This window comes from Bidens hawaiensis, unplaced genomic scaffold (assembly GCF_021521415.1).
Source record: "Bidens hawaiensis isolate Kalapana, Puna unplaced genomic scaffold, B.hawaiensis_p1.1 tig00002507_1, whole genome shotgun sequence".
Taxonomy (NCBI): Eukaryota; Viridiplantae; Streptophyta; class Magnoliopsida; order Asterales; family Asteraceae; genus Bidens; species Bidens hawaiensis.
Window position 1 is genome coordinate 3,019,045 of NW_027491137.1, and position 21,691 is coordinate 3,040,735.

Genomic DNA, 21,691 nt, shown 5'->3' on the forward strand with positions numbered 1-21,691 from the left:
TAAAATAGATATAGGAAGGGTAGAAATGTAATTTCACTAAAACTCTTAAAAATAAGAGCTTTACAACTCTTGTTGCATTCTCAACCCATCCTTTAAAATTATGTGAGGAGAGTTTGTAAATTATAGGGTAGGGTTGTGAGTGGTTGTAAGCGTAAATTATAGGGTGGAGAGAGAAAAGGTAGTGATTTTTTGTAAATTTGGAGAAAAGATAGTGATTTTTTTGTAAATTATAGGGTGGAGAGGGAAAACTGTAATGAAAAAGATATAAAAAAATATTATTTAATTGAACATGAGAGAGAAATGTAGTGTTTTTTAGTGTAATTATATGATATATATGAAAATCGGGATAAGGAAGTGGACGAGAATGCTCTACTTACAACATGTGAGGGCTTTGGTTTGAAACACCGCTTAATTCAAAAAGGGCGGTCAAATTTGAAAATTCAAATATCTTTGTCAATCTTAAACCTGGCATCAGTTCTCTTTCTCTCACATTCAAAACGAAAATCTCAATTCGCCCTCTCTGCCGACGCCAACCGCACCTTGGATTCTCTATCTGGTAAGAACAACATCATTTCATTTGAACGCTCTTCCTTTGTTGTCGATTACCGATTCAACTTAATAAATGCAACCTAACATATTTCCTTACTAAAACCATCGTGTTTTTGCAAACCAGATAGATCTGGTGGTTTAAGGTAACAGATTGTCGCCAACAAGCGAGTGTGCGACCTCTCTTTTTTCTCCTTTATTCTCACAGAAGAGATTACAAAGAAATTGAGCTAGTAGTTAACTCTAAACCCTTGATAATAGTTTCAACTTTGTAGATTGGTATTTTGTTTTACTTGGTTTATTAATAATAATGAGTACATACCTTTTTTTAAGATGAAGTTAGTATATTCATGTACTTTCAGATGTTGACCGAAAGGTTTGCGGGTGCACATCTACTGCTCGATGGAATGTTTCAACCAAAACAGTTGAGAAACTTGTAAGTTGTAATTAAAGGTAAATTTAGTTGTTTAACAAAAAATAATATTGGTTTTGAATGTAGGATGTAGTTATCATTAATCGTTAGCTATATTGATTATTGAATGTTCCATTATTTGGTTTTATTTGTTTATTATATTGACTTGTTGAGTGCCCTGTTTTGTTTCTTGAATCCAGGAAGTTACAGTTGTGGAGAAGCTGACTAAGGAGGTTATCAAACATAGTCAGCATTTTTTTGCTTATCTGCTACTTGTGAAGGTAATTAACAGCTTCATGAATACATTTGTACATGCGATTTTGGCTTTCTTAGCTAAATGTGCTTCTGCTTTCAGATCAAAGACAAGTGGGTGAAACAACGATCGAAGCTCATTATCAAATCAGATAATCAAACTGGTAATTTTAATTTTTAGTAGCCTTTGCTTACTTTTTTGTGTAGAAAACCCTGTCATTTTGTTTCTGTGGTTCCCCATATGCCATATCTATTGAGTTAAATCAATGTTTACTAATTGCTGCTTTATTTGAGTATCTCAGTCACTGTTCTATTATGTCAATATTGTGAAATTTGTTTGTTAGTTAGCTAACCAGTTTTAAACCGTTAGAGTTAGTTGACTTGAGGGTCAAAGTCAAGATGAATGAGGCTATTTTAATTTGGCGTGAAGGAATACATGGTAGCCCTTTGTTTAGTGGAATTTATATAAGAAAGGCACATTGTGTTCATGGTAGTTCAACATTCTTATGAAACTAATGTATTATTGTGAATTTGTGATTATGACAACTAACTTGACTTTGACTCTTGTGTTGGTTTGACTCACCGAAGATGACACAAAACATGATTTTCTAAAACGTCAACTATGCTGCTAATATTGAACTCCGATCTGCTAAGAAGTATGAGAAATGGTTACAAGAGTTTGCTGATCAATGTCAATGTAAGACTAATGAACGTTATCAAGCTTGGATGCCTTTGACTGCTGCAAATGAGCACCTCAAGAAGGTCAACGTGGAACTTGATAAGAAGTTTCTCTAGGAAACCTCTCACGGTAAGTTAATAAACTTAAATATTACATTTATTTTGGTAAAGTCAAGATTTTTGTGTTTTAGTGTTGACTTTTTTGAATAGATGAAAGAATGAAGAAACTGTCTAAGATTTTGACGGAAATATCAGGTAAACATTTTTATACTTAATTAACATAGTTATGATCAATATAACATTTTATACTTAATTAACGTATTCTGTTATTCAGGTTTTAAAAAAAGGATTACTCTTCGCTCCCGTTTCAAGTACTGTGATGACTCTTTTCCTTAAAAAAATGCCTTATGCGGTTCAAGCATCAGGTAAATATTTACTTTTACCCTTATTAACTCTTTTTAAAGTTAACTTTTTATTCTTAACAATCAATTTCCAGTTAGTATTAGGTCTCATATTAAATCAGATGGCAAATTTCATTTTTTTTTGTTTTAAACACCGTCCGGTTTTGGTCCTCACTGTTCAACAGGGGGTAGCACGGATGGTCTTTAGATTGGGTGTTCGCTAAGTATTTAAAAATGATCAAAATGCCCTTATGTTAAAAAAAACAAAAATAGTTAAGAATAAAGTTGTGGGGCCCATTTAAAATGAAAACCAACATATCTTTTTCTTACTTTTTTATAAATTTACGGAAATCTCTTGTTCTATTCCCGTACCTAACCGGTTGAGGCAAAAACCGGGTTTGACTTTCTTTGACAGAACCGTCCTGGTTTCAACCTTGAACCGATTTGGGCCTACTAGATCAGACTTAAGCACCAAAATGGACCAAATAGGTTGAAAGTCATTAAAAATAACTTTTGATGCATATGTCATAAATTGGTTTATTCACACGTTTAGTTTGTCACTATATTATTGTTTTTTAGTCATAACTAAAATTGTCTTTTTGTATTTTGATTTTGATAATGGTGAATATAAACAAGGGTTAAAGTTGCAGTTAGATACTCTGTGAAGGTTAGAAACTGAAAGGGTTCATTAGGTGGTGGTGGTTTGGAGCATGTTCATGCAGATACCTAGGCTTTGGCTTACAGTTTGGTTGCAGCCGGGCTTCTTTTGTTGTGGGTTTAAGTGTATTAGCTTTTTTCAAAAGAGTTGGTAATAGATGCGCTTTTGCTAATTTCATTTTTGAAAAACGTTTGAGTTTGATATGCAGATACTTATGTTGTGTGATGACTCTATCTTGTTAAGTGAAGCTAATGTTCAAGTCAATATTGATATTCTAAATCTATTTCATGAATTAAAACTTTTAATGTATTTTTGTCAAAGTCACCAATGGTAACCTAGAAAAACTGTGTTGTGTGTAAAAGTTATAATTGAAATAGTTAACGATCATATAGTTAACATAACATAGGAGATGACCAAAATTAGTAAAAGAACCTTATGAAACACCAAGAGTGAACTTTGAACAAACCAAGAATTCGGTATGCCATTTGACAACGCAAGAGTATGCATTAGTTCGGTTCACAAGACAAGGAGACTTCAATGGAGAAGAGATTTATAGATATGGAAGGTTTGCTTTTTATGATAGTCTCGACCATGAAGAGTGGTGGTCGAACAATGTAGATGACGTAATTGAGGAGTGTAAGGCTATGACAAAAAAAAAAGGAAAAAAAAAGGATTTCTTTTTGAGGCAAGTGGTTGACATCCGGATTTTTTTTATATTTTAAATTACTATAAATTAAGAAAACTAACGTAAATAATATACAATATATCACGAGAAGATTGATAAACTATAAGAAAACGAGTATCACGTTGTAAATTCTCACCACCGCCGCATCACACGGGTTTCTACTAGTGTGTATATATATATACCCCTTTGAGTTTTAACAACTCGAAAGAACTCAGTGTAACGATTTTTTTTTTCGAATTTTTTTTACACATGCGTATATATGTAAGTTACATACACTTAAAAAAATTACAGAATTTTTTACGCATCGAGTCGACTTTTTACACATGTGTAACGGACGTAAAAGTTAGTGTAACCATTTACATATTTATTCTCTCTCCTACTTTGACTTTTTTGTCAGATTTAATCTTAACCACATATTCCAATCTATTTAATTAAATGTGTGGCATAGAATTGAGTTCTTAAGTTCTTAAAACTCAACATGGTTCTCAAAATATCCCTCCCTTAAATATATATGTATATATATAGTATTAATAATAAACCGTCACTATTTTATTAAAACCTAATATTGAAGTTTCTTAAGCGTCTTTATCAAGTTGCTCATATTTATTATATACATTATATATATATATATATATATATGTATTATTCATTTTAAACAAAATTATAATAAACGTATTAAACATGTTAATATATTTTTACCGTCGGATTTCGTTAAAAATTCCAAGATATAAATTTTACGATAATTATATATTTAACGTTTATTATTATAATAAATCTCAACTCATATTTATTTAAACTAATTATTCGTAAACCTGATTTTATGACAAACAATGATTCTTATAATTGAACAATAACAGTAATTCTTAGGGAGCAATCGTTCAATCCATAACGTATCCAATCATAAATATAACTCAAATCATATTGAAATCCTAAATTCGTTATACGTATTATATCATTTATAATTCACTTTTAATATTATTTAATTAGGATTCTTGTCGGTAATTCTCGAAGAGTGTGATTCCGATTTTCTTGTCGTATTCATTCTCGTTTGGTTTATTTGATCAGGTGAGTTTTATCATTCTCTCTATTTTACTAACTTTTCTAAATGTTTTGGGGACATATGCGTACTTATCCGTGTTTCATACTATATTATATATATTCAAACAAATGCATACGTGTAATTGTGGGTGGCTTCATCAAACATACGTGTTATTTGCTTACTTGTGTTACATTCATTCATTCGTATATTGGGATTACTATTCATTCATTCGAATAGTGGGTGTTCCTGCTGGTGACCAACGCCTGATTCGCTTGGCAACAGTCTACATACTTGTTTATGGTTTGATTATGTTTACCGCATTTAACATGTTATGCTTATTTATATTATTGTGTCAAAACTGGTAATATTCTCACTCAACTTTATGTTGACAAAAATTCATTTTATACGCATATGCAGGTTGCTTGTATTGAAGATTGAAGTTTGGACACGTAGACAAGACCTTAAGGTATAATCAAGTTAATTTATTTGAGCTTACATTCCTATATTTAATTTGTTTGTGTATTTGGATATTGTGTGTATATTTGAAATAAAATAATTAATTAGATATTGTCACTTTTATATTATAATAGTATATTCGAGCTGTGAGCAATCGGATCACGCCCCGACATTTACGCGTTAGGCTGGGGTGTGACACATTTAAGTTCAGATGATCCATTGCTCTAGTTAGACAATTTTTTGGGTCAAATCATTTTTTAGGAAAACTTATTTTTGGTAAAAGTTGATTTTATGACAGATGTTCCATGGTCAACCGTGATTATTGATGGCACTGGCTTGCTAGATTTAGTCAATTTCAGCTTAGTGACATACAACATTATTCTTAGGCATGGAACATATGTGCACAATCTAAAATAAGTTTAGCGATGCCATTTACTTGTGGAGGTTGCCAAAAATCATGAATTGATTTTTGATATTGTTGCTACAAATTCATAAGACTCCTAAATTGCAATGGGTAAAGTTGTTATGGTGGAATCTTAAACCGATTGTTTCTCTAATAACTATGGCTAAAATAGTCTGCTAATGATATATTGGTCATTACTAATTAAAAACTATGAAATAAGTATCAAATATCATGTGATATTTAAAATATTTTGGTTAATCAGGTCAAGACGAGCTCTGATTAAAATGAGTTGGGATCGTATTAAAAAAGTTTAAACTTGGTTTGTTAAGTTATTATACATTTAAAAAAAATTGATTTCAACAATTGCATTCGTGTTGTTAAAGTCAGATTTGTAAGTTATAAAATATATATTTTTTCAGTTTTTCATTATTATATAAAAATGGTTATTTTTAATAATAAAAGTTATATATGTTTTGTTTATTTTTATCAATTTTATGAAACAACCCATGCAGAGACATATCCAAGAATTTTTGTTACGGGAGACATAAAATGGAATGGATAAAAAAATGGGTCGGGTCAAAGAGTACATGGTCGACCAACCAGTCTTGAAGCCCAGAGTGAAATAAACTTTCGAGGCTCATAAGAGGCTAAATTGTTTACACACGAGTTACATTTTTTACCCACCCCTTTATTTTTAAATAAATATAAAACTAAAGTAATAAATCTATAAAATTATAAATAACATACTTAAATCAAAACAACTTAGTTGTAATGATAAAATGATTAAAAAATATATGTTAATCAAAATAATAAATTATATACCATATATAAATTAGACTAATATGATAACTTAACCAACCAGTAGAATATAATAATATATTAAAAAAGACAAAATAGCAAAAAAAGTCCTTTATGTTGAACGTTTTTTCAGGGGGTGTTCTTTCGCGAAAGAAATTGCAGAAAACATACTCAATGTTTCAAATCCCTTTCACATTAAGTCCTTTACTAGTAACCCCGTTAGTTTTTCTCGTTAAATCTGGTCCTGTGCAATGCATATGAGAATAGTTTTGTCATTTTACATACTTATTTAATAATCAAAACTAAAATAATAATTAAAACTAAAAAAATAAAAACATATAAAACACACAAAGTCTCTCTCTCTCTCTCAATTCACAACCACCACCATCACCAACTAAACAACCACAATCACCACATGCCCTCACCACCACCACCACCACCACCACCTGCCTTCACTACTGCCTAACATAAACACCACCTGCCGAGTTCCACTACCACCATCCAGTAACAAACCCTAATTTCTTCCGGCCACTAGTAACAGACCCACCGTTGGTGACGTGACGGAAAAGGGGAAGAACAGTAACAGAGATATCTCCATCATCGCTGATTTAAAATCGGTGGATTAAATCAATGATTTGTGAGCTTAATCGTCTATATCTCCATCATCTCTGTTCAATTTTCCGATCATATTTAAAATCAACAGCCACAAACTCCGATTGCACAACATTCCTCTCTATCTTTGTTCGATATCCAGTCAGAAGTGGGATGGTATTTGTTTTATATGCAATTTTGATCCTTAGACCTGTCCCTATTTGAACAGATTGTTTCATACAAACACCACCATCCAACCAAACAACCACCACCACTCACCACCTGCTGTCGCTACTTCCATTCAGCACCTGTCACCTCAATCTCTGTCTTGCCGTTACATATATGGTCAAACACCATCTAGCCATGACCACCACCGCATCGCCAGTAACCATTACCACCATCGCCGGTGACCACCACCAACCCTCTCTTATCTATTTGTCTACTCAAATCGACATCGTTGATTGGAGTTTTAGGTTGCCACTGGAGGTTGGGGGTGGAAATACGAGAATAGTGGTGATGTCGGAGAATATAAGAATGGTAGCGGCGGTGATGCAGTTCAGAAGGGGTGTAGGCGGTGGATTTGGTGATGCAATTTGAGGATTCAGGGAAAGGAAGAAGAAGATGGAGAGATAAAGAGAATGGGGTGGGGGGAGGTATTTATTTTAAATATATTAATGTTTTTATTAAATAAATTTTAAAAATTACAATAATACCCTCGTATGACTTGTACATGTCCAGATTTAACGAGAAAAATTAACTGGGTTAGTGTCAAAGGACGTAATGTGAAAGGGATTCGAAACATGCTTTTTGCCATTTCTTCACTAAAGAGTGTCCATTGAAAAAACATTCAAACATAAAAAACGTCTTTTGCTATTTTGTTTATTAAAAATGACTATCGTCTTCTACATGGCACACCAAAACATCGTTTGATTAAAATAATTTAGTTTTTACATATGACAACTTTTTCTTCATATATTTTTGTTTTAATATTGGGCCTGATTTAGATGATAAAAAATCCAAACCCTTCTAGTCCTTCAAAGACTTAATGCTAATATTCCATTTTCTTCTCTTTAACAAAGAATAGACATGGCTGCTGTTGCCGGGTGAAGCTGCCGAAGAAAACTTGATGGTGTTCTTCAAACTTCTGCCCTTCATACTTAAACGCCTGGTGCTAACCGACGATGGGCGCTCACTAATTGTTGACACCTAATACTTTAATTCGTACCCGCATACACATCACTCTGGCAGCGGTGCCCACCGTCCTCAAGCCCTATAGCCGCCCTTGAACCCAAGTACTACACGGGTTCTAGCTTAATAACATAATATTGTAATTATAATGTTCTCAACAAAGAATGTAAACAAGTGAAGTCTAATATCGCGAAATAACTTAACATGCTTAAATTCTTAAAACCATTTCCCAAGGCTTAAATACCCTTATGAATGAGGAGTCAACTAATTTTTTAAATACACTCATCTACTCTATAGCATTACAAAGTTCTTACAATCCTTTTATATTTTACATAATCACCACTTTTTATTTTATATTTCGTAACCGAGCAATGCTCCATAATTATATTGTTTATACAAATTTTAATTAACGTATTATATAAACAAATATATTGTTATCAAATTAATGTTTGTAAATTAAAGTGTTATATAAAAGAATTATGTAAGGCCCCGAACCCGGTGCCCTACTTTAGCGTCGGATTTACTCATAAACACAGTTCTTACAAATCAGAGTTTATTAAAACCTTTCGCGGAATATAAAACGTCAATCATTTGTCACAAAACATTAAATCTTTTCTTTGATACCATAACACAAAACTTTATATTTAAAGCATCTTTACTTCTTTCTTCAGATGCCAGCCGTTCAATCCATGCCGTGTGTCATCCTCATGCTAACTCTGCAATCAGCTCACCTGCGTGCATACTAAAAGTCAGCTACGCTGAGTGAGTTCTAGTTAATCAAGCAACTTATCATACAGCCACTTCATACAATATTTACGTATCCGAAGACACATAGTCCACTGTCTAACATGCCACTGTTTAACCACTTAACTACCCCTATAGCTTAACCTCTTAATTACCCCTACCGCTTAGCCACTTGTGCCACTTTATGCCACTTATGCCACTTATGCCACTTTATGCCACTTTGCCACTTGTGCCACTTATGCCACTTGTGCCACTTTAATAACGTATAACGTTATGCCACTTTAATAACGAAAGCACGTATAGGCTTACCCTACCACGTACTGTCGTTATGCCCCTAACACTCTTACTAAACTTGCCACTTCTAACACGTTCTACCTCTACTTGTCTACAACACACTTCCTAGCATTTACATAATAAGCATGTCACATTAACAATCATACACACATAATAACGAGATATTATAAGGGTCTGGTCCCTAACATCACAGATATTATAAGGGTCTGGTCCCTAGTTTTCGAATATTAGAAGGGTTCGATTCCCTCTTCATTACTATACAACCATACATCATACCTCGAGTATTATTAGGGCTCGGTACCCTTTTCGTAACCATACAACCATACGTTATCATTTCTTTCTTTTATCATCTCTATCGTGTTCATACACATAAACATACATAACATACTTACCTTATTCTTAGCGCTGCAAACTGACAGCACGTGCAATATCCGAAGATCGTTCACGCACCATCAAGCAATCATTCATACATAACATTCCTACCTTATACATAGCTTTACAACCTGACAGCACGTGCAATATCCGTAGGTCGTTCACGTACCATCAAGCAATCATTCATACAGTTCACATTATCCATATAAGGCATACACTTATCTCTTAGGATAAGTGTATTAACTATCACATTGAGTATGCACACAGCCCCGAAAACATAACACATAAGTGGGGCTAGAAACTCACCTGGATCCTGTTACGCTCGCCGTTGATCGTAATGCCTTTCTTTAACTGGGCTCGGCTAACTGTATAATATTTACACATATCAATTAACTACTACTACTCGTTTTGTATTTCTATCTATAAATGACCCACAATGAACGGGGGTCCGGGGGCAGCGCCCCTGGCAGCGGGGTTCTAGGGGCGGCAGCCCCTAGCGGGGTCCAAGGGGCAGAGCCCCTGGCTGGGGTTAAGCTGCCAGGTCAGCTTGGAAAAATTTTATTTACATTAACTGTCTTAACACATTTTCCATTAGGTTTTTAATTTATTTTCTAAACGAACTTCACTTCAGGCGAAGTTAAACCTTAGGCGAACTTGGCTTCAGGCGAAGTTAATCCTCAGGCGAACTTGGCTTTTAGGCGAAGTTATCCTCAGGCGAACTTGGCTTTTAGGCGAAGTTATCCTCAGGCGAACTTGGCTTCAGGCGAAGTTAAACCTCAGGCGAACTTAGCTTTTAGGCGAAGTTATCCTTAGGCGAACTTGGCTTCAGGCGAAGTTATCCTCAGGCGAACTTGGCTTTTAGGCGAAGTTATCCTCAGGCGAACTTGGCTTTTAGGCGAAGTTACGCTTGAAGGCGAAGTTACGCTTGAAGGCGAAGTTCATCAGGCGAACTTAATCTTGCAGGCGAAGTTATCGCGCTGCAGATCTGTTTTGCCCATAACTCCTTCGTTTCTTAGCCAAATAACTCGATTTTGGTACCCACGGAATCGTATGATCAGCGCCTACAAACCCCAACCATCAAATCGGCCTAAAATCGACGTTTTAGGGGTCCGATTTGGGCAGTAAGGTTTCGGGTCCGGTTAACCCGTCAAATCCTAACCATTTTCAGTAAAATTAGCTTTGCGGGATTAGTTCTTACCTTACCAACTCAGATCTATCAACAAATCTCGGGTCTCGGCTTCGAATCTTGATCGGTTAGAATGTGTGTGTTTTGAGTGTGTATGGAGTGTGTGTTGGGGAGTTGGTGAGAAATGAAGATATTTTGGGATTTTGGGGGTATTTATATCCCTGAAATCCCATTCTCATTTAACCCATCTCAATTAACCCAAGTCCACAACCCGCATCCATTACCCAACACTAGCCCGACCCATACCAACTCCTATTATATTATTTATTTCCCGATAACCCGAGTAAACTTTCCATCTATTAATAAGTAATATAACTAATATTACCTTAGAAATTTCGGGATGTTACAAGTCTTCCCTCCTTAAAGAGGTTTCGTCCCCGAAACCTAACTTATTCCCTATAAAAGGAAAACTTCTTACATTTACACGCTATATGCCTTCGCTTTTGAGTTATCCCTCTTACTCCTGACTTGTAGTCATCGAGCGGTGATCATGTGTTTTAGCTATTACGGTAGCTTGTCCATGAAGCCCTCGACGTACATAGTCTCGTATCGCCTTCCCGAGGAACCTTGTTTTATATAATAACGCTAACCCCTAAAGCGACGCTTTACCCTCACACAACTAATTTTCATAACTAACATGCGTTTAAGATAAATCCATAGATCGTTCATACAAAAGCACAAGAGATCACAAGTACATCATAACATAAAAGGAAATCATTCAAACTTGCTAAACGAACATAGGTTCAACTGTAACATAAAACACTCTTTAACTACTAAACATAAAACAACTGTGACATGCCATTTATTCTCCTGCAACCTCCTCAGCAGCTAATAGACCATCCCTTCACGCGTTTCCTCTTCCTTCCCCCACTGCCACGGCTTCTCTACACTCTCTAGCTATGTGACCCGACTTACCACACTTGTAACACTTCTGGTCCTCGGTGCATTCACGGGAGATGTGCCCCTTCCTCCCACATCGGTAGCACTGATTCGGACCAGCCTTGCATTCCCCCAAGTGCATTTTTCCGCACACCTTGCATGCTTCCCTTCCTGCCATCTTAGGTGTCTTTCCCCCTGCACGCCCCACGACGTCTCCAGCTCTTTTAGTTCCTTTCCCCTTTTCCTCATCTTCCACTCTCACATCATCCGCCGCCAGATCATCATAGACCATCTCCGCCAACTCGACCGCAGACTCAAAGGTGACAGGTTTGCTTGTCCTGACTAACATGCGGACTCTCTGTGGTAATCCCCTCACGTAACACTTGATTCTCTTAGCCTCAGTGTTCACCATGTCAGGTACCAACCTAGACATGCGGTTGAATTCAGTAGTATACTCACGATGTGTCAAAGTCCCAGCTTTCAAGTTTAGGAACTTCATCTCCGCCCTTTCAACCTCGGCGTCAGCACAGAACTTCTTCATCACCAGGTCCTTTAGGTCATTCCATTCCATTGCCTTGATCTCTTCACGGGTCTTCCTCTGCTCCACACTCTCCCACCAATACATAGCCTCATCTTCAAATGATTGGGTGGCATAACCGACAGCTTGGTCAGGACGGCACTCGCTAATGCGGATAACCTTATCCATAGTGGTTATCCATTGGAGAGTAGCGATTGCGTCTCCCAACCCAGTCAGCTTCGGCGGGTCGCATCCTTTGAAGGACTTATAGCTGCACCCACCTTGTCCTCTTCTCCTATCATCGACTTTCACAGACTTATCCTCGCTCGAGGCCCCTCTTTCTCCTTCCCCAACCTCCTTACCATCACCCCCTGCCCCTTCAGCAGTTCGCTCTCGGCTTCCAGCAGATCCTTCGGGATTCAGGTTCTTCACTGCAGCAACTACAGCTTGAACAATGGCTGCTTGAACTGCAGGGCTAAGTTGAACTTCTTCGTTGTTGTTCTGGTCTCCTCCAGCTGCGCTTCCTTCATCATCGGTGTGGGAAGCTTCTTCTACCGAGGGTTGCCGGACAACACGAGGCCTGCCACGACGTCCAGTGCGACCCCCAGTTTCAACAAATTCTCCAGCTCCAGCCATTAGTATTCTAAAGGGGAAAACACAAACATCGTCACTCAAGGAACCGTTTAGTACAAGGATGGTAAGGCTAACAGGTAATAACAGTGGCCAGTTGTGATTAGCTGATCACGTTACTTTCCGTGTCCTATACACTTCCTTTTATGAGTCTATTCGTGCTGGTTCTACTTAAGCAGTTAGTCAAAGTAAACAATCAATTATTCCTATCCCTGCCGTTCACATATCTTTCCTTTCTCATTAACATATATCATTTAATCATACACCTTACCTTTACTGATCTTGCTTGAGCGACACATGGCATTCTTGAACTGGCATCTTCTTTCCTTTCTTACTTAAATCCCATTTTCTGTTCGAGTCTAAGCATGTAGGATGCTTAAATCTCTCGAACTTATGCTCTGATACCAACTTGTAAGGCCCCGAACCCGGTGCCCTACTTTAGCGTCGGATTTACTCATAAACACAGTTCTTACAAATCAGAGTTTATTAAAACCTTTCGCGGAATATAAAACGTCAATCATTTGTCACAAAACATTAAATCTTTTCTTTGATACCATAACACAAAACTTTATATTTAAAGCATCTTTACTTCTTTCTTCAGATGCCAGCCGTTCAATCCATGCCGTGTGTCATCCTCATGCTAACTCTGCAATCAGCTCACCTGCGTGCATACTAAAAGTCAGCTACGCTGAGTGAGTTCTAGTTAATCAAGCAACTTATCATACAGCCACTTCATACAATATTTACGTATCCGAAGACACATAGTCCACTGTCTAACATGCCACTGTTTAACCACTTAACTACCCCTATAGCTTAACCTCTTAATTACCCCTACCGCTTAGCCACTTGTGCCACTTTATGCCACTTATGCCACTTATGCCACTTTATGCCACTTTGCCACTTGTGCCACTTATGCCACTTGTGCCACTTTAATAACGTATAACGTTATGCCACTTTAATAACGAAAGCACGTATAGGCTTACCCTACCACGTACTGTCGTTATGCCCCTAACACTCTTACTAAACTTGCCACTTCTAACACGTTCTACCTCTACTTGTCTACAACACACTTCCTAGCATTTACATAATAAGCATGTCACATTAACAATCATACACACATAATAACGAGATATTATAAGGGTCTGGTCCCTAACATCACAGATATTATAAGGGTCTGGTCCCTAGTTTTCGAATATTAGAAGGGTTCGATTCCCTCTTCATTACTATACAACCATACATCATACCTCGAGTATTATTAGGGCTCGGTACCCTTTTCGTAACCATACAACCATACGTTATCATTTCTTTCTTTTATCATCTCTATCGTGTTCATACACATAAACATACATAACATACTTACCTTATTCTTAGCGCTGCAAACTGACAGCACGTGCAATATCCGAAGATCGTTCACGCACCATCAAGCAATCATTCATACATAACATTCCTACCTTATACATAGCTTTACAACCTGACAGCACGTGCAATATCCGTAGGTCGTTCACGTACCATCAAGCAATCATTCATACAGTTCACATTATCCATATAAGGCATACACTTATCTCTTAGGATAAGTGTATTAACTATCACATTGAGTATGCACACAGCCCCGAAAACATAACACATAAGTGGGGCTAGAAACTCACCTGGATCCTGTTACGCTCGCCGTTGATCGTAATGCCTTTCTTTAACTGGGCTCGGCTAACTGTATAATATTTACACATATCAATTAACTACTACTACTCGTTTTGTATTTCTATCTATAAATGACCCACAATGAACGGGGGTCCGGGGGCAGCGCCCCTGGCAGCGGGGTTCTAGGGGCGGCAGCCCCTAGCGGGGTCCAAGGGGCAGAGCCCCTGGCTGGGGTTAAGCTGCCAGGTCAGCTTGGAAAAATTTTATTTACATTAACTGTCTTAACACATTTTCCATTAGGTTTTTAATTTATTTTCTAAACGAACTTCACTTCAGGCGAAGTTAAACCTTAGGCGAACTTGGCTTCAGGCGAAGTTAATCCTCAGGCGAACTTGGCTTTTAGGCGAAGTTATCCTCAGGCGAACTTGGCTTTTAGGCGAAGTTATCCTCAGGCGAACTTGGCTTCAGGCGAAGTTAAACCTCAGGCGAACTTAGCTTTTAGGCGAAGTTATCCTTAGGCGAACTTGGCTTCAGGCGAAGTTATCCTCAGGCGAACTTGGCTTTTAGGCGAAGTTATCCTCAGGCGAACTTGGCTTTTAGGCGAAGTTACGCTTGAAGGCGAAGTTACGCTTGAAGGCGAAGTTCATCAGGCGAACTTAATCTTGCAGGCGAAGTTATCGCGCTGCAGATCTGTTTTGCCCATAACTCCTTCGTTTCTTAGCCAAATAACTCGATTTTGGTACCCACGGAATCGTATGATCAGCGCCTACAAACCCCAACCATCAAATCGGCCTAAAATCGACGTTTTAGGGGTCCGATTTGGGCAGTAAGGTTTCGGGTCCGGTTAACCCGTCAAATCCTAACCATTTTCAGTAAAATTAGCTTTGCGGGATTAGTTCTTACCTTACCAACTCAGATCTATCAACAAATCTCGGGTCTCGGCTTCGAATCTTGATCGGTTAGAATGTGTGTGTTTTGAGTGTGTATGGAGTGTGTGTTGGGGAGTTGGTGAGAAATGAAGATATTTTGGGATTTTGGGGGTATTTATATCCCTGAAATCCCATTCTCATTTAACCCATCTCAATTAACCCAAGTCCACAACCCGCATCCATTACCCAACACTAGCCCGACCCATACCAACTCCTATTATATTATTTATTTCCCGATAACCCGAGTAAACTTTCCATCTATTAATAAGTAATATAACTAATATTACCTTAGAAATTTCGGGATGTTACAAATTAAAAATTATTATAAAAAATAAATAAATATTTTTTTAAATAAATGTACATTTTTTGTTATCTCAAACAATTACAAATTTAAAAAAAAATTAGTAATCACAATTAAATTAGCTATACAAGTAATTAAAGCACGCACAAGTAATTAGTACAATACATATAAAATTTAGAAAACAAAAATAAAATAGAACAAGAACAAAATTAATCAATGTAGTGGGCCTAAAATACTCATGGATCTTTCTCTTCTTCGTACACAAGTTTCAAACTAATGGTCCACTCCTTGTGAAGGATGGTGCCGCTTTTGCACGACATGCTATAACACAATCAATGAAAACTAAAGTTCAAGCTCATGGTCCTAAGAGAGAAAAAAGAGAAAAATGCTAATAACCAAATTCGTCGTTTATGCAAAGGGCACATGGCAAGCTTTGACATCCTTATTTATCCATACTAGGTCTATGAAGAAACACTAGTTTAACCTAGAAGTTAAACCTGAGTCCCACCTAGAGGTCTGGATTGTGCTCAACCGGGTTTAGGGTTAGGTCTGATCTCTACGAGTCTCTATCGAGCCTGCAAAATAGAACACCATGAGCTCGTTAACGAGAACTGGAGTCTCTTTTTTTTCTTGGGGGGGGGGGGGGGGGGGGTTCTTCTTGTAACCACCATGTGTGTCAATCAGTATAAGTTCTTAAAGAGTAATCGTAAGTGTGAGAGACTAAAGATCTTTAAACCATTGGTCCAAATGTGGTATTTATAGCCAGAGAGGTAGAGAAAGATTGGTCGAGCAGTCACTATCAAGAGAACCTTCTATTCTCATGGGAGAGCACGCACGAATCCTTTGATTGGCTACGGTAGCTGGCGGGTAAGGACAACTATTACTTGGAGCTATAGTGTTGTCGTCTTGTGATAGGTTTACCATGTAGACACAATTCCTTTTATCCTGGTTGTCGCCTTCAAGGAACCTTGCATTGTGATTGGCCCCAGGACTAGTCGTTATGTATTATTTGTCTCCTCGATGGGTGACAGGTCTTCTACCCGTGGGTGGTGCCCGCGGGCTTCTTGTAGTATGGCGAGGTTAGATCCGGGGTGTAACTTAAGACCATCTTGAGGTTTACTTGGGTCTGTGATAAGGCCTATTCGAGACGGTCGATCTCCAAGAAAATAAAAGAGAGAAGAGCAAGAACGTGGACAATTTTCTGATAATTTTATTCCAAAGCAAGAGAGCATTTAAAGAAAAACAAAACTTGAGCACAAAGAAACAATCTTCTAAACAAATACGAAATTCAAATAACATAAATTTAGGAAAGTAAATAATTATAATTTTCTCTTAGAATCCTTCATTATTTCTGCATCATTCTTATAACGGGCCGGTATGCGAATAGTTCGCTTAGGCCTTTGATTGTAGTTTTGCACCTGCTGGCCCGTTTCCGGTTTCTCTTGGACTTGATCAATCACACCTGATGGGCTGGGTATTCCCATATCCGACGTATCAATATTCCCCCCTTTGAAAACAGTCTTGTCCTCAAGGCTGGTAGAAGTTTCAAACAAGTGGGCAGGTAACGGTACACCACAAGATGGCCATTCACCTTTGCATGGTCGAAGCAACGAAACATGAAAGATCGGATGAATGCGAGCACCAATTGGTAACAAGTCGATACGCGACCTTGCCGATACACTCCAAAACCGTAAAAGGGCCATAAAATCGGCGACTAAGCTTTTCTGCAACCCGCGCAACCACTGTCTTTTGGCGGTACATGCGAAGTTTTAACAAAACCTGATCCCCAACATTAAATTGCATGTCTTGGCGATGTTTATTCGCCTGATCTGCCATGCGTTGACGGGTCTTTTGGAGGGTCGCCTTGAGCAAGTCAAGGGTGGTTTGATGTTCCACTAAGATGTCATCAAGAACTTTAGGTTTGGAATCCGACCAAGTATAATGTGGAATGGTGGGTGGTGATCGCCCATAAAGGGCTTGAAATGGGGACATTTCAATAGCAGTATGATAGGACGAGTTATACCAGAATTCAGCTAGATAGAGAAGCTATGTCTAACACTACATAGCGTGTTGTATAATTATGGTCATGTGCAAACGGGGTAAAGTCTCAGCAATACATGCCGGCTTCGTTTGGGTTTGTCAAACCAATAGTACTATTCACAAGCCATCGGCTCGAAGTTAATCACTGTGTTAGTGGGGACTTTCGTGTGTTAGCACTTAGATAATTCACATCAATACATGTTTCAGGTATGTATATGTAATCAAACATGCTTTTCACCCCAAAAGTTCGTAAAATTGTTTAAAGAGTAGGGTCATGAAACTTACGGTTTAGTAGATAATCAGTACTGTATCAGCTCGTGTTTTGTTTGGTCCGCTATCAGTAGTTCCTATAATCAATATTATAATAATATTAATATTTTAATATTATTATAATCTTAATACTAAACTGGGCTGTATAACTAATCTGGGTGTAGCTGGAACGCCCAGAAAGTGGCAATAGGCTTAGGTTGTGATGTTGTTCAATGTCTAATACTTAAAACTGAACTTGGCTCAGATTCCCGTTTTCCCAGCTGAGCCAAGTTGTTCGTTTATACGTTCAGAAAACAGTTATGGGAAAATAAGCTTAGGTAAATGTATTGGTTAATAAGATGATTAAGTTATAAAGAAGGATCACATAGTGGGGTTCCGGATTAGCCACGGGGCTCGTTTCCGTTTATTCAGTTTGATTTAAGAAGAAACGCGTACAATCCATCCGGATTGTCCAGGTTTTTCATAGAAAAGTTTGTTTTTACTTAATTAGTCCAAAAATATGATTTTTGATCACTCTTAGTGTTTTGATATTCCCGCAGGTTCTTTAGTCGCGAACTTGCCGGTTTTTATAAAAACTGAATTTGTTTAATATTCAAATTAGCATAATTAATTAACCGTTAATTATTAAATTATGAAAATTTAGCCACTTATCAATTAAAATATATAGATTTTTATAAAAATATTTCTGGAATTATTTATTGATTTATTAAGTTATAAAAATTCATTTTATCAGCTATATTTCGCCTGAAAATCGTCCGTTTAACCCAAAAAATTTCCAAAAATTCCACAAAAATTCCTGAATGCTCAAATCATGTCTCAAATCAACCTGTATCAATTCCAGAATGTAAAAAGCTCGTGCGATATTCTTTTTGGCCCAAATTAGGCTATAAAAATTCACACGAATGCATATAAACAAAACACCTTTAAACTTCTCCAAATAATCCCAAAATTCATATGTGATCAAAATAAATCAAATCTGACTTCCCAGAAAAATTTCATAATTTTTGAAGTATTTTAGCTATGTTTCCCATTAAACGTCCCAATTCGGTAATAAATTCGCCAAATATTCTCGGATGGTCGAAAAATTACGAAATTTGAACAGGGACTCATTGACATGGTCCCTGATGTCCCTGAAAAATTTCAAGGCCTAATAATATGCACATCACAACCTTAACCTAAATAGCCCGTAAGCGAGTGTTTCGGCATTACCTTAGCGGGTTTGGCTCGTTTCCAACTTTCTAATCAAGTTTTCAGGTTCTTGTGCTTCTATGCAAGCTAGATACAAGTCCTATATCACAAACCAAGCAGGTTTCATCAATAGAACAGCTCTTTAACTTAGGGTTTCGGCTAGTGCACAAAAACGAATTTTTGAACCGTAAAAACGCCGTTTCAACCCTTTAATCCGTGTTTATGGCCAAAAAAGATCATGATTCTGATTTGAAAATAGGTTTAACATCAAAGTATGTTTTTGAATGATTTTTGAGAGTTTTACATGGTTAACTATGATTTTTAACAATCAAGACATGTTTATATGTTGTTAAACGAGTTTAAACGAATCAAAAATCGATAAATCATAAGATTTTTACCTAGTTTTTTTGATGGTTTTGGCTGTAGAACAAGGATTCCAGAAGTTGTTTGTGGGAATATGTGTGAAAATATCAAAAAAACTAGTTTATATGTGAAAGGAAAAAAAAGGGGGGTGGGGTGGCTGCTGCAACCGGAAGTCCATGGGCCCACTTTGGGCCCATTTTGGCCCAAGTTTCTGATTTCTCAAGCCCAAATACGAAAAGCCCAGTCCAAATTTAGTTGGGGTTCGGTTTTTGGCGCGAAAAACTTATCGGGTGCGAAAACGAGTGTTTTTCGGCTAGTTTTGTGTAAAATTATAAAAACATACTATATGTTTGTAAAAATCAAAAATATTTTCACGGATCGCTTAAAACATTTCAAATAAGTGTTTGGTAAGTCTTTTTCGGCTTAACGGATGATACAATGCTTGGTTTGTATCTTTCGCGTTTAAATCTATAGCGGGTAGTTAAACGAGCATGTTTTCGTTTAACTTGTTTGTTATCGAACTAAGGCCATATTACTAATATTTTAGCTTGTATTACACGTATATCACTTATAGATGCCCCCCGAGATATCTGGGTCATAACCCGACCCGTTCGATTAATCGTTCGTTTGTTACGCAAAAGGCGTTTATTTGCTTAATCAGTAAATACGTACTGAGGTATACCTTGTTTTGGCTCAAATGTCACATTTAATGCGCCGGAAGAGGTAAAAAGTGAGCAAATTTGGACAACCGGTCCACAATAACCCAGATTGCAGACTTACCGTTCGACAGCGGCAAGCTCGTGATGAAATCCATTGATATATCTTCCCATGTTAGATTAGGAATGGGTAAGGGTTGTAGAAGACCATATGGTTTCTGTGTGGAATACTTGATCTGTTGACAAACATGACACTCTGCTACAAAACGAGTAACCTCAGAACGCAAATTAGACCAAGAAAAATTGGATTTCAGACGTTTAATAGTAGCTGTGATTCCCGAGTGACCCCCTAGTGTACTCGAGTGGAATTAATGCAATAACTTGAGGCGTAATGATGGCAGTTCGGGAATAAGCAAACGTTGGTGGTGATATACCAATCCATCGTGGATCCTGTACTCCGTGGAGGATGCGGTAAGGAGATTATTAAAGAATGTTCGGCCGAATGGAGAAGTAGTGTAATTGATATGGTCTAAAATACACATTATTATATAAGTTTTTCCTGTACTTTCAAGTACTTTTAACCAGGCTTTTGATGAATATATTTCTATTTGGCTCATACTTGGATTTTAAAGGTTTCATGTGATTATGAGTTTAAAATAATAAATTGATAATAATAATTAATAACAATGAAATATGTAAATCATGTTTGCTTACATATTTGTGGATTTGCAATCTTTTAAATCCACGAGAAAACAAGCATACATACATGAATTGATTTGAAGTATTAAGCTATTATATTATAATTTATAAATGAGGTCACTTATTAATTAAAATTCCATGTAGAAAGAAAGAACAAGGAATCGGATGTGGATGACAAATTAGAATGATGTGGGCCAACATTTATTTTCCTTTCTACAAACACACGGCCCACGAGGGGATCTTGAGGTCAGCAAGTTAAATAGAAAAAAGATAGCAGCTAAGAGGGGTGTGGGGGTTTTTGGAGAGGCTGCCGAAAGGAGGGTTTTGGGACCCTACGCAAGTCAAGAGGTTTGACATTAGAGTTTTTTCTTTACCTCACTTCTGTGGATAAATTAAAAGAGAGAAGAACACGTTGGTTTGAGCAGAGAGCATCTGGGTTCAACACCTACTCATCCAAGCATCTTATTATTGGTTTGAATTTATTGTTTTCGTTATGAATTCATTATTTGAACCTATTTATTTTCTTTTGTTCTTGAGTATGGTTGTTGGCTAAACCCTTAGACCGCCTAGGCTTTATGATGAACTTTTGTTGACATTGGATTTTAGTTTGGATTTTGTTTTTGTTATGGTTTATGATCAAGTAAAAGGTTTATTGTTATTGATTCGATGTATATGTGTGCTTAGGATTGTTTGGTGAGTTTTATTGTTTCACAGTTTCCTTGGTGATTGTCTGTCATATGATAGGATTCTGTTAGGTCATCTACTGTGTGTTTTTGACTAGTTTATGGTTGATTTGCAATAAAGCCATAGGAACAATACTAATAAATCAAATAGACCTAAGTGTCCTGCTAATCTAAATAACTGTAAGGTGATAGATTATA